Here is a 15,001-nt window from a genome sequence, read left to right as displayed (position 1 = left end):
GGGGGGAGGACTTTGGACTTTCCACAGGGCAGGGAATTCTGACTGCTCTTCAGACTGGAGAGGGAGAGGAGTGGGGGGAGGGGGAGAGGAGTGGAAGGAGGGAGAGGGAAATGGGAGGCTGGGAGGAGGCGGAAATTTTTTTTTCAATAAAAAAAAGATTAGCTATGCCAGGTACTGTAAACCTGATCAAATCCCATGGCAGAGGACACAGTATTAAACTGCTTGTAAATACTTATAATTTCTTTTCAAATTTTGGGAATTTCATACATGTCTTTAAAGTATCTTGATTATATTCAATTCTCACTATCTCTTTCTTTCTTGCCCTTCTGTCCCAATGGATCTCCTTTCCAAGTTCCTTCCCTTTAAAAATGTTTATCTCTCTTTAAATTACAACCCAATGAATAAAATTAGTGTTATCCATAATCATATGGTTGTGGGCATAGGCAAATATCGGGAGCTATAATCACTAAAAGAAATGTTTCTGTTCTTCCCAGCAGCTATCCACTGGAGCTATACCTCCTAAAGTATATGTAGTACATCCATAGACCTTTCCTCAACCATGCTAGAACTTTGATCTGGCTTGATTTTTACAGGACATATGCATATAGCCACAGCTGCTTGGCATCCACACAATCAACTGTGGTCATGTACTATAGTAGAATTTCACAGTATTCTTCCATGTCATCTGTCTCTTGCATTCTTTCTACCCCTGCTTGTGTTGATGTTTTCTCAGCCTTGAAAGTGGACAGTTAATATAATGTTCCAACTCCAGGTGAAAAGACATAGTTGCTTATTCTCAATACTTATGAACAGTCATTAGTCTCTGTACTAAGCTCTTCTGACAAAATTTGAGTGCAGCACAAATCTATGCTAAATATTTACATTGATACATATAGACAAATATTTTTCTAAGATCATTCATAAATGCTTCTTATGCTGAATTTATGTTTCTACATGGCGCTAAGAAGAACTGATGGAAGAAGAATCTTTTCTATTGTTCAGGAAACATCCAAGAAGGAGGCTCAATGACAATAAAAATACTAGAAAATGGTTAGGAGGCCCACATTCTGGCAAGATACCGCCATCGAAATGATAAGATCATAGCAACTGCAGATATTTGCACTGGGTATGTGCAAAAATGGGTCTGTCAAAAGTCAAAAATAGAAATATGAGTGGGACAGGAGTCTTAACTCTCACTACTGGTGTGTATTTTACAGATGAATTTGGGGGGGGGGAGACTGTGTGAGTCACTGTCTTCAGTTGTGTCCACATTGGTGACTGCACCAGGTTCCAGGGGATAGTTTAAATTTAATGATTATGCAGATGGATGAGGTTAAACAATATGAGTCACAAAATAAATTTTCTTAAAGCAACCATATTTATATAAGACCTGACTCATTTGTAGTGTTTGGATTCTTTTGGTTTTTTCCTTTTTGTTGATGTTGTTGTTGTTTGTTTGTTTTTCAAGACAGGGTTTCCCTGTAGCTTTGGAGCTTGTCCTGGAACTAGCTCTTGAAGATCAGGCTGGCCTCAAACTCACAGAGATCCACCTGCCTCTGCCTCCCGAGTGCTGGATTAAAGGCGTGCGCCACCACCACCTGGCTTGGATTCTGTGGAATTTTGTTTAACTGAAAACACAGTTACTCATTGTGTTTTCAGTTTCTAAGGGCTAGAAGTTCAGGTAGGCACCACTGAGCCCAAACTCAGAGTCCACTCCAAAAAGTCTATCAGTCTGGTCTGGTGCCCGTGGTGTTAGAAAGTCTGAGTTTTTAAAAAGAGTTAGAAAAAATGACTCACTAGTTAAAAAGAACTTGCTATTCTTGCAGAGGACTCAAGTTCAATGCAGTTCCCAGCACCCACAACGGGCCGCTCACAATAGCCTGTAATTCCAACTCCTAGGGCTCTGATACCCTGTTCTGGATTCCATGTACGTGTGAACACACACAGTGAACACACACACACACACACACACACACACACACACACACACATGATCATACCACATACACATTAAAATATAATTCAAAAACCAATCATTTCTTAAAAATCTGGAGCCCATTAGAGAACCCTGTGTATTCTTGGTGAATTCTGTTCTTCTGCCTCTCCTTCATCATTGTAACTCTAGGATATGAATTCACTGTGAGACACATAATGCAAGTATGACACTTTTTCTCTCCATGGTATCTGTTTTCCTAACATCTTAGCTGTTTCTCACTTTCAGCATTCTCTCTCTGGTAATCATTAACTCTGTAGTCTTATAGTCACAGACAATAGACAGAGACAAAGAGACCAGGATGACTTTTACTCATAATGTGGCCACGGAGAAGCTATAATAACCTCTGAGCTCTAACTTTCTCCTTTGGAAACTGAAGTTAATATTCTGGTACCTATTCACCTAACTGGTGGTTTGGCATTTTGGAGGTCACATTAGCTATGGACAAAACCAGGATTTGAATTAAGTCCGTCCAACTCATTATTCTCTACAAACTCCCAATGTACCTGTTCGTGTATTGAAATTCAATATTAAGTCATTTTCTATAGACTCCTTGTTCATGGAGTGTCCAAGAAAAGAAGTTTCAAAGTTTCAAGAATCCAAATAAAAGCTATGTGTTGGCCCCCCACACATAGACACACACACACACAGACACAGACACACACACACACACACACACACACACACACACACACCAGGGAAGAGAGTCTTAAATCCATTCAAAAGGCAATTGATTATCAGTCAGGCAACCATAACTATTGTCTTTGTTGTGTACCCTCTTCTGAGCCCAGCAGATGCCAGCGGACCAATGCAAAACCATGGTCACACAGATGTGCCTGGTTAGCCTTGGTGTGTGTCACAGAACAGACACAAACCCTTGAGAGAACTGTACAGGAGCGGGGGAAGATGGATAGTAGTCGTAGGGAGGTGAGAGGCTAGAGTGGTCAGTATGCAAAGCATACATATGTAAAATTATAAAAGTAGTGATAAAAAAGCAATTAAAATTCAAGTCAGATACAGTCAGAGTTCTCCAAATGCAGTACTGGAAGTTACAGCTTTTGGGATAGTGCTTTCAAATCTCTTCCCTAGAATTTATTATTTTTGAGGTAAACTCCTCTAGGAGATAAAGTACCAGATGTGAGAACATGAAAAATGTTAGATACATTTTGTGAATCTTTTTAAGAACATGAAATTGAATGAATATATATTCATTGTAAACATATTGAGCAGAGATAATAAACAAAACAAACTAAAAAGACAATTACTGACCTTGAGAAAAGCAAAGTTGCACATACAGGTCTCATGGACTCTGCTTCCTAAGATCATATTCAAAATATCAATAATATAAGCAATGAAATTTGACCTAATAAAAGCTACAACATAATTCTACTAATAAGGTGAGAACAAAAAGTCCATGACAGTATATGTGCTGTATATGCTGGAGGTAGGGGATAAAATGCATCTCTCACTGAATAACCCTCCCCTTTAGAGTACCTCAGTGACGTTTCTTTACTATTAGGATAAACACCAATCTTTAACTGGTCTTCAAGATTCCTCGGGGTCATATCTGAACATCATATCTATGATGTGCCCATGATATACAGTCGCAACGGATTGCTCTCAGTAATTTGAGTCTACGTGTCTTCACCATGCGTCCCGAATCCATGATGCTCTCACAGCTTCCAGAACTTTCCTCCAGTACGTAGTGTCAGACTAATCACACCAGCACAGACTGCTGTCACAGTTATTTGATTAATTTCTATTCATTCTTTAGGTGTGCACCCTCAGAACGCGGTGTGCATCATCCTTTATGTCACTAGCAGTGCCTGGAATTGACATTTTATTTGTAAGATTATCTGAATAAAGCCTGTTTCCCTTCTTTTCTGAAGATTTATATTTAGTATTTTTATTTACGTGTAGGGGGTATATGTCTGTACGTACATGTCATATAAATGCAAATACTCACAATGGCCAGGAGAGGGTGCCGGAGGCCCTGGAGCAGGTTTACAGACTGCCGGGAACAGCCTGACTTGGATGCTGGGAAATGAACTCTGTAGGAGTCTGCCGCAAAAGCAGTTAAGTGTGCTTAACTGCTGAGCCATCTCTCCAGTCCCTCTCTTCTCGGCTATAAGTTCAATGTGAGCAGGAAATACATTTATATCCAAGTTAATTGTTTAATCAGTGAATGAATAAATAGCATGCTTACTGAAACAAAACAGAAAAACAAAAAGTAAAGACCTTAGAGAATAGAAAACATTGTCGTATCCAGCAGCAATTCCAGAAAAGGTGGCTGCCTGGTATCACAGGGACTACCTATGCTATAGGTATATAGAATGTGGTGGTGGTGGGGTGTCCTGTAGATCCAATAGAAACAGGCTGTTCTGAAACAGCAGCAAGAAACACCAAAGTGTTTACTATACCAGCACAATACCCCAAATTAACCACATGAAAACCAATTTGTATGAGATAAAGTTGGAATTAAGCTCTTAATGGCATACTTTCAACAGTGTCATTAGAAATGCATCCGGTTTTTACCACATTTTAGGTGGCTTGCCCTTAATCCTCTCCTATTTCTAGCCGATCTTTAAAAAAAAATAGCATCGTGCTGAGAACAGACTCTGAGGAGGGCGATAAAAACACAAGGCTTACTGAACAAGCAGTCTTCCATTTCCTTCTGAGTGAAAAGCGCCGCCATAATCACAAGACTTCTAGCCCTCCGCAGGCCAGATGACGCATCTGCTTTTTAATTAAACAGACTGAACATCACTTTATTAGAATTGGACACTCTCCAATCTTTTAGAGACTTTCTACCATCCAGCAGTTTATCTATTTCAAAAAAAAAAAAAAGAACTCAAAGACGATGTCTCATTTTTCACTTTTTAACTAAAAGAGGAGATTCTAGTATGCTGATATATTTATTTTCATTACACATTTTAAACCAGATGCTATTTCCAGGGGGAAGGATGATTTATGGTCTAATTTAACTACCTTTGCATATTTAGCCGCTACTGTGTCTTCTCTTTGTAAATGGGTATCAGAAACAAGGTTATCGATAAGATGGGTAAAACTCCTTACATTCCATAGTGGGTACTGACTGAGAAGGAAGGCTCGGGGCAGGAAAGGATCCATCTGTATATTCAAGGGAGGAGCTCGGGCTCCAAGAACAGCATCCTGAACCTGAGCTATTATCGGAGGATGCCCAGGACCAGGAAGCCTTGCGTAGCAGAGTCAGTGCATCAAAAACCCTTCTGTAGAGGACAGTAGCAGCAACACAGTGGGCTGCACAGTCCTCAGGTCATGACAGTTATCCCACCTCTGTGGGACTGGATCATCATTGGGTGATGGATTCATCAGTCATCAGTGGATCTGTAGGAAACAACATGTGTCTGAATGGAGAGTTTTGGTATCTTACTGAACAAAGCCTGGAGCCCTCTCTAGTAGCCATGCATTTAAGTTCACTAGCCTCACATGACAATTTTAGTTAACAGATGTGTAAATATGGTTTTCATAGCTTTTTGTAATTTTAAGGGCTATAAGAAATACTTTGGGGGCCAGGCCGTGATGGTGCATGCCTTTAATGCCAGCAGCTGGGAGGCAAAGACAGGTGGATCTCTGGTCTACAGAGTGAGTTCCAGGACAGGGTCTAAAGCTACAGAGAAACCCTGTCCCAAAAAAACAAACAAACAAAAAATACTTTGGGGAATGGATCTGAAGGGATGGCTCTGCAGTTAGGAGTGCTTGCTGCTTTTGCAGAGGACTCAAATTCCCATACTGAATAGCATACAACAGCCTGGAACTTCAGTTCCAGCCTCCACAGAGATCCACCTGTCTCTGCCTCCCAGCTGCTGACATTAAAGACATGCACCACCACGGCCTGGCCCCCAAAGTATTTCATATAGACCTTAAAATTACAAAAAGCTATGAAAACCATACTTACACATCTGTTAACTAAAATTGTCACGTGAGGCTAGTGAACATAAATACACATGGTACATTTCACACATGTGAAAAACACTAATACTCATAAAACTATATAAAATCAGAAATATTGAAGAGGATGTGTGTGACTTGGCAGGGTACTGCTAATGGCAGTTCTCTATGGTTCATGTGTATGTGTCAAAGACTGCAGCCTGTCCTGCCTGGCCGTTTGCTGGTCCCAATGTTCAAGTGCGGGACTTTGGCAGCTGCCCACCTCAGCAGCACTAATATGATATATTGGGAGCTGATCGCAAAAGAGCAACAGAGTGATCATCCCCTACTGCATGTGGTAAACAATGCAGGCATGAGATACCTTAGTCCTTGAACACCTTGGCCAATGGTGAGTGAAATCCATTGCTGGGGACTGCTTGTGGGATAATGCTTATACACTGTAAAGATTTGTCACTTGCATTGGTTTAATAAAACACTGATTGGGGTCTGGAGAGATGGCTCAGTGGTTAAGAGCATTGCCTGCTCTTCCAAAGGTCCTGAGTTCAATTCCTGGCAACCACATGGTGGCTCACAACCATCTGTAATGAGTTCTGGTGCCCTCTTCTGGCCTGCAGACATACACACAGACAGAATATTGTATCCATAATGAATAAATAAATAAACTATTTTAAAAATAAATAAATAAAACACTGAAAGGTGCCAATATATATACAAAATGGTAAGTAGTGGTCAGAAAATCACTTCTGTTAGTTGCTATTTGTACTAGACTTCTATGTTTTGGATTTTGTTTGTTTGTTTGTGTGTTTTATAAGTCAGGGTTTCTCTTTGTATCCCTGACTGTCCTAGAACTCACCCTGTAGACCACGTTGACCTCAAACTCAGAGATCTGCCTGCCCCTGCCTCCTAAGTGCTGGGATTAAAAATGTGTGACATGCCGGGCAGTGGTGGCGCATGCCTTTAATCCCAGCACTCGGGAGGCAGAGGCAGGCGGATCTCTGGGAGTTCGAGGCCAGCCTGGTCTACAAGAGCTAGTTCTGGGACGGGCACCAAAGCTACAGAGAAACCCTGTCTCGAAAAACCAATATATATAGACACCACTTCCTGGCTAGACATCCAATTTTTAATGAATAAAGAAACAACATGAAATTCATTCCTGAATTTTCAGTTATAAAAAACTATTAATTATGCTATCTTTTCAGTCACAAAAATCTCTCTATTAAGTCCTACCCCCCCAAAAAATGTAGGTTTTAATTTTATTAATTCTGTGAAGTAATATAAATTCACTAAGTAGTAAAACAGTAAACCATTATCACGTTCAGAGGAAAATTCTGAAAGTTTTCAAAACCTCTTTAATCCCATTCAACTGTGCCTTTAAGGAAGGAAAACAAAACTGCCATATATTATTCAAAATCCAAAGTAACATTGAGACTTACAGTAGTTGGTGTTTATAGGATTACAACTGAATGCAATAGGTTTTTCCCCCTAATGAGTGTGAAGCCATTGAGTGTTGCCTGAGGTTTCTGTTTCACCAGGTCCCACAGCCGTTTAGTCCCAAGTAAACACACAGATGTCTACATTAATCATAAACTGGTTGGCCTAGTAGCTCAGGTTTCTTATTAACTCTTTTTTTTTTTTTTTTTTGGTTTTTTGAGACAGGGTTTCTCTGTGGCTTTGGAGCCTGTCCTGGAACTAGCTCTGTAGTCCAGGCTGGTTTCGAACTCACAGAGATCTGCCTGCCTCTGTCTTATTAACTCTTACAACTTATAGTAGCCCATAATTCTTGACTGTATTAACCACGTGACTTGGTACCTTTTTCGGCAAGGCAGTCACATCTTTCTTGCTCTGTGTCTAGCTTTGTCTGTGTCTGGGTTACGACTGCAGACTGAGCTTTTCTCTTTCCAGAATTCTCCTGTTCTCATTGCCCCGCCTCTACTTCCTGCCTGGTCATCCCACCTATACTTCCTGCCTGGCTACTGGCCAATCAGCATTTTATTAAACAAGTACAAGAAACAAATCTTTACAGGGTAAAATTGTTGTCCCACAGCAATTGAGCAGGGCCAGAAGATAGAAGAATAAAGAGACATTTGCCCCTCGGCAGGCAAAGAAAGCATTGGGCTCACCATTAAAACAAACAAAAAACACTCTCCCTGGATTTTTACTTGGTAAACCTACACATATTCATGCAGGAAAGCACATATATGGATGGGTACATGTCTGAGCATGCTTCAGTTTAAGTTCAGGGTTTAAAGGGGGGATATAGTTGGCACATTTCTGGACACACTGAACTCAGGGATTCAAAAAAAGAGAAGATAGGCAGATACTATCAGTGGTTAATTTTAGACAAACCTGGGCTACATAGAAAAAGAAAAGACAAAGAAAGAAGAAAGAACTTCTGAGCATCCTCAGAGGAAGGTCATAAGATGCAAGCTGGGGTGGAAAGGTTGTAGATGTGTGGGTGTGCTCAGTTCAGAATTGTAGTGATCAAGGTTGCTCTCCGTGCTTGAAAGAATAAATCAAAGAGGTTAAGCCACCTTCGCTAGTCTTTTGTAAGTTTCTCCAAAATATTTTAGCAGAAACAAAAACGTGGGCATGGTTTGTAGTCCAGTACATAGCTATAATCCCAGCACTTGGGTGACAGAGACAAATGTACAAGAAGTTGAAGGCCAGTCTGGGTTATGTAGAAAGTTCTAGAACAACTGCAGAGCACAACTAAGAAAAAAGAAAGGAAGGAAGGAAGGAAGAATGAAAGAAAGAAGGAATGAAGGCTGGTTTGAAAGTGTTTGCTTCCTGCCTCATTTGCAGCTAGCGTTCATGATCCTGGAGACATGAGACACAGCCCACGCATTTTGCTTGCTTGTGAAGAGCTACTCTCCCTGCCCATACTTCACTGCCTTTGCTCTATGTATCAAGTTCCAGGTCAGCCAGAGCTCTACAGTAAGACCCTGTTTAATAACAAAATAAATACTGAATACCTCCTGTTCTTAACAGTCTGAACTGTATCACAAAGACAAGAGCACTAGAGGTTTGGCAGTCAGTCCACGGCAAGTGACAGAACCTTTGGGAGGTGGGGGTCTTGTAAAAAGGAGCTAAGGTCTTGGACTCTTGTCCCTGCAGGGGCTTAAGAGCCAGGTCACTTCCTGTCTCTTTTGCTTACTCAATTTCCTGTTATGAACAGAATGTTTTCTTGCACCACATACTCCTGCCATCATGACCCAAGCCACCACAGGGCCAAGGGACCGTGCACTGAAATCCCTAAACACTTTTCTCCTTTTAAGTTAATTATGCTATAGTGGTTAAAATGAAGACTTCAATATTACTAGCTCTAGTTTGTCCCATAAAAACTTTTTTAAATTTCCATATACTAAGCTGGGCTGGAGAGATGGCTCAGCAGTTAAGAAAGAGCACTGTCTGCTCTTCCAAAGGTCCTAAGTTCAGTTCCCAGCAACCACATGGTGGCTCACAGCCATCTGTAATGAGATCTGGTGTCCTCATAAGAGACCTGGTCAGTCATCCTCACCAACTTAGACCATGAAACCCAATACGGAAGAGTACAACAGAACCACCATATACAGGCTGGCCATGTATGCTTCAGCAGCAAAAATAAAAGCTTAGAAAGACTTTCCTAGTAACACCATATTTTTTCTGACCAACAAACAGTGATACTTTAAATATGAATAGATTAGATCTCCTTTGTATAAATCATACTCATTAAAGGATAAAATATTTCATACAAATAAAGTTTTTAGGCTAAAGTATGGGATGAAATAATTCTCAGCTATGACTATTTTTAAAGGGGTGTATTTCTGCAAACATCTTGGGTTTTATTTCAGCAAAGAATAACACACACTAATACGAACAGACCCACTGCCAACTCATTATTCCCATCCCTATTAAAGCAAATAGCCACACACAAGCTAACCTGGAGCACTGTAAGTAATGAGAGTGTTAAACCAAGCCCAATGCATAATTCATGGAGTCTAATTCCTCCAGTTACTTGGCAGTTCTCTCACAGCCAGCTGAAACAATGCAGAATGATTACAAAGATGCATCGCCTCCACTGCTAGGGTGTATGCCTGATCTATTAAACCGGCTCATTTATTTAAATAATCATCATCCGTGGCCACTTTGCATTCTCAGTGTTAGCATCTCTGAGATAATGCAATGCAAATGTACCTTGTTGGAGTTTTGAAATGAGGTGGTGTCCACACAACGTCTGCTTCACACACGAAAGCTGATTTCGAGGTGAACAGGAGCTCCAGGGTATGAGGGCATACCCTGTGACTCTCAGAGATGTCAACTCACATTCCTCCTTCATCTTGGCAACGTGGAGGGGCCTAGGGCCAACAAGATGATCCTGGTAGTTAAGAAAGCTGAGAGATGGTTCTATTTCTGGATCTTCCATTGACTCGATTTGACCTAAGCCAAACTTGTCTAGACTTTCCTCTCTAACTCCATCACATGAGCTGAGGACCAGAATAACTATGAGACTCTTCCAGTTCTTACATTCAGCCATCTGCATTAGCACCAAACCACTCAAGCTTCCAGCCATATATGGTCCACTCGACTGCAAGAATAAACTTTGCAGAGATTTTCTTAAATAATGGTTTTCTAAGCCTAAATTAATTAATTAAAATAATAAAGGGAATCGATCTTTGCCCAAGGCCTGATGCCACCAGTGTCATAATGGAACAGCCGAATGGGTATAGGCTATGATGTCATTAATAAACCATTAGTTTTTTTAAGCCCACAGACTACTTTCCTTCCAGCTTGCTGGTGAGATAATTCTCTTTTTGTTTGACTTAGTTAAGTTACAGCTTCTGCTACTTGCAGGCCAAAGAATCTATCCGGTACATGTAGTTATTTATTTGTAGGTTCCATATACTACATAATTTTACATGTGCATATAATTTAACTTTTAAAATTATCTGTACAGCAAAAAATTTATAAGTAACAGGAAACCTGTGGAGAGTTCAGCCATATGCAATATTAAACAAGCACATAGTGGTTCATTCTAGCCACACAATACACTGGGCAGGGGTTTCTATTTGATTTACCTGGGCTTTTGTTTGTTTAATTATTTACAAACCAAAAGATTAAACATTAAAGGCACTTTGAAATCAAACTTTTGTGTCACGCTGTCACTTTACAGAAGTAGGAGAGGGAAAAGGCCTTGTCTGCACTTTTGTCAAGGTATTAGCTTCCTACAACCTATTTCCTTGTTGGCATTACACAAAGGGTCTTGAACTTGAGGTTCTTAGCGCACAAGCTGCCTTGGAGCTGGGACTGAAATGTGACCCCTCCCCCCAAAGAACAGTACTACGAATGTGGTCAGGTGAATGACTGAGGGATTTCTTGCTAGCCTGTAAGATTCCTGGTCTAATTCAGGGTGATAATTTCAAAGTACAGAGAACTGGGAAAGGACAGATGCTCAAGAAAAAACTGGAAAATCAACAGAGGTATGAAATGCAGCCTGGGGCAGACAGTTTCCAGTGTATGAATGCTGAACATTTTAACTGATTTATCAATCATGAGGCCCACAGGAAGGGCCTCCGTTGCCTGGCTTGCCTCACCGTCTAACACACAGGCCATGCTGCAGGCACTGGACATCGTGGCTTTTTGCAATCGTCTTATTCTTCCTGTTTGCACTTGCCCCCACACTCCCTCCATCTTTGCTCTCCTCTGCTCCCACTCCCACCCGTACACGAATTCTATATGGTCTTAATAAGTAAAGCCTGGAGTCAGATATTAGGGGTGAAAGCTGAGAGATCAGAGAAGCAGTGCGGCCAGCCACTAGAGAGACCTTTAAACTCCAGCCAAGCTCAGACCAAAAGGACAGTCCTGTGCTCAGACTGCGTCTGACTGACTGCATCCTCAGACTTCAACTGTCTCCACCAACTCTCAGACTGCTTCTGAGCTTCTGTCTCCCCTCACCCCCACCGCCTTATATTCCAGCCATATCCCTTCCTGTCTCCACCTCCCTACTGCTGAGATTAAGGTGTGGTATTCCCAAGTACTGGGATTAAAGGTGTGAACCACCACCACTTGGCCTCTAGTGGCCTAGCTCTGCACTCTGGCCTTCAGGCAAGCTTTGTTTGTTAAAACACAAACAAAATATCACTACCCTACCCCCTTGTATTTTGTCCTCCATCCTGCTTTCCTTGCCAGGGCTCACTCATCATCTCAGGACAAACTCATGGGTGACCTTCTAGAAGCCTCCCTGAGCACCCCTCTCCTCTCCGCTGCTGTGCAGGAAAGTCTGCACAGCATAATTCCATTTCCTGATGAATGAGGCAGAGTGGTATGATGAAGGGCTTAGTCAGTAGCCGTTAAAGCCAGACTCTGGTCTCTGATGTTCATTGAGTCAGTTGCGTAGAGCAGAGTCTCGATCTAAAATAAATAAATAAATAAATAAATAATGCTGGGGTTAGTACTGATGGTCGACTATAGACACCAGGATGCAAACCTCTGAGCACACCTGTGAGGGACTGCCTAAGTTCACATTAGACTCTGGGAATGTCTGTAGGGTTATCTTAGTCGTGTGAACTGAGATGAGACCTACCCCAGGCAGGGGGTTCTGAACTGTCGAAAAGTGGAGGGAGCAAACAGAGCGCTTGAGTGGATGTATTTGTTTCTGGGTACTTCTGACTGTGGGCATAATGTGAATAGCTGCTTCAAATTCCCTATCTCTCTGCTTCCCTGCCGTGATGAGTTGTAATTTGAACTGTGAGTCCTGATTTTTGCTATCTAGTATAAAATACATTTAAGCACCAGGTTTAGCCTCTTTTGCCACCATCTACAAAGATGACTGAGTTTGAGACCACGCTGTTGACACACATGAAGCTAAGGCCTGTGTTGGCTCCCATTGACACAGAGGTGGGTTCCAGGCATGGGAAGCCCAGTGACACTCTAAAGTAAACAGTTGCCTGTCTGTAATGTAAATACACGTGTCCTGCTAACCTCACAGACTTGCGGGAATTGAAAAGGGAGGGGGGTAATAGTGTCTGTAAGGAGTGCAGCTATTCCTCAGCTTATGAAGTTGCAGCCTGATAAACCCACAGGTTCTTCAACAGAGAAGTTGGAAACAGCATGTAACATGCTTGACTTAGCAAGCATCACAGCTCAGTATCACAGCACCTGTAGGAAATCGGTTGTTTGCCCTTGTGCTCTCATGCCTGGCTGAAAGCTACTGCTTGTTGCTAAAGGCCAGATCGACAGACTAGGGCACTCAGATTGCTAAAATAGAAAATTATGAAAATTTTAATCTGAAGTGATTGGAAAGTCAAAAAAATTGTAAAAAAAAAAAAAAGACAAATCATTGCAACTTGAAGTCTGCCTTATACAAAATAACTCAGGATGCAGCCAGGCGTGGTGGTGCGTGCCTTTCTTCTCAGCACTTGGAAGACAGAGATGGGTGGGTCTCTGAGTTCAAGGCCAGCCTCGTCTGCAGAGTGAGTGCCAGGATAGGCTCCAAAGCTACACAGAGAAATCTTGTTTTGAATAGACCAAAAAAAAAAGATACTCAGACTGCTTTTAATATATTCATATAAATATTTAATAGTATCCCAGAATGCTTATAACATCAAATGAACAGAAATGCATAATTATTCAACAGTATGACCATGATCACTGTGATGGCTGTTTTTAGTTGTCCACTTCACTGTATCTGAAATGAACTACAATCCCGATATAGAGAGCACACCTGTGAGAGATTTTCTTTTTTTTTTTTTTTTTTGGTTTTTCGAGACAGGGTTTCTCTGTGGTTTTGGAGCCTGTCCTGGAACTAGCTCTTGTAGACCAGGCTGGTCTTGAACTCCCAGAGATCCGACCACCTCTGCCTCCCGAGTGCTGGGATTAAAGGCGTGCGCCACCACCGCCCGGCTGTGAGAGATTTTCTGCTTGGTTTGAAGTGAGTGGATCTACTTCTAGTCTGGACCTTTGAGGCAGGAAGACACACACCTTAATTTGGATCTTGAGGTGGGAAGACACACGCCTTTGATCTGGATCGTAGCGTGGAAGATACATTCCTTCAATCCAAATCTTGAGGCAGGAAGACATAACTTTATTCTAGGCCATACCTGTTCTGGTGGAAGCCCCACCCTAACCCCTGGCATCTATATACCCAAAGAGTCTGGAATGTTCTGGTGGAAGTTCTACCTCAAACCCCATCTCTCTCCAAACCCTGCAGTATCTCAGAAAGCCCACCCAAAGTGATGACCTGCGACACATGACGCCCATCTGTGCTCTATGCACTGCCAAACAGTTCATGAACTGGGCAAGGGGCTGGAGACTGAACCACACAAACACAGAGAGAGAGAGAGACAGAGACACAGGTCATCCTTGAAACAGGAATGCCCCCAAGAATGCCCCCTTATTGTGTCCAGGGGCATCTTATATAGGGATAGCCATGCCCCAAGCCAAATGCACCAGAAACCACTCTCCTGCCATCAGGAATTCCTGAGGGTCTCATGCTCAGAGCAGCTGAAGGCACTCAGATCAGGGGGAAACAAGTTGTTTCCAAGAAATTCAGGATCTAGGGGTTCACTGCTCCCAACAATGACCCCTCCCCCGGAGATGCTCAAGACCACTCCCACAGGATATTTAAACTGCCTCCCCCAAAAAAGAGACGTGGTTTTTTGGTCTCTCCCCATCTCCTTTCTGGGGGTGGGGGGACTTCAAAATCATCTGGGAGTGTTCTATACATTATACTGGACTCTATCCAGTTTGATTTGATTTGGTCTGATTTGGATTGCTGTGTTGACAGAGAGGTCTGTATAAGGACCTGGAATAACTAAACTTTTGCCCTTTGCCTGCTTGCCCTCGCTTTGCTAGCACATCCATTCCTTCACTGACATTGGAGCTTACTTCTTCAGGGTCCCAGCATCTACAGAAGACCAGCTGAGACAGCCAACCTTGTGATGGAGCAGCTACTAGATTTTTGGATTTTCTGTTCACAGCTGGCCATTGTTGTGTTAGCCGGGCTGCAGCCTATAGTCATGCCAATAAATCCCGTGTGTGTGTGAGTGTGTGTGTGTGTGTGTGTGTGTGTGTGTGTGTGTGTGTGTGTGTGTAGAGAGAGAG

The sequence above is a fragment of the Microtus ochrogaster genome, chromosome 1 (assembly GCF_000317375.1).
Source record: "Microtus ochrogaster isolate Prairie Vole_2 chromosome 1, MicOch1.0, whole genome shotgun sequence".
NCBI classification, from domain to species: domain Eukaryota; kingdom Metazoa; phylum Chordata; class Mammalia; order Rodentia; family Cricetidae; genus Microtus; species Microtus ochrogaster.
Note: the sequence above shows the minus strand (reverse complement) of the source record.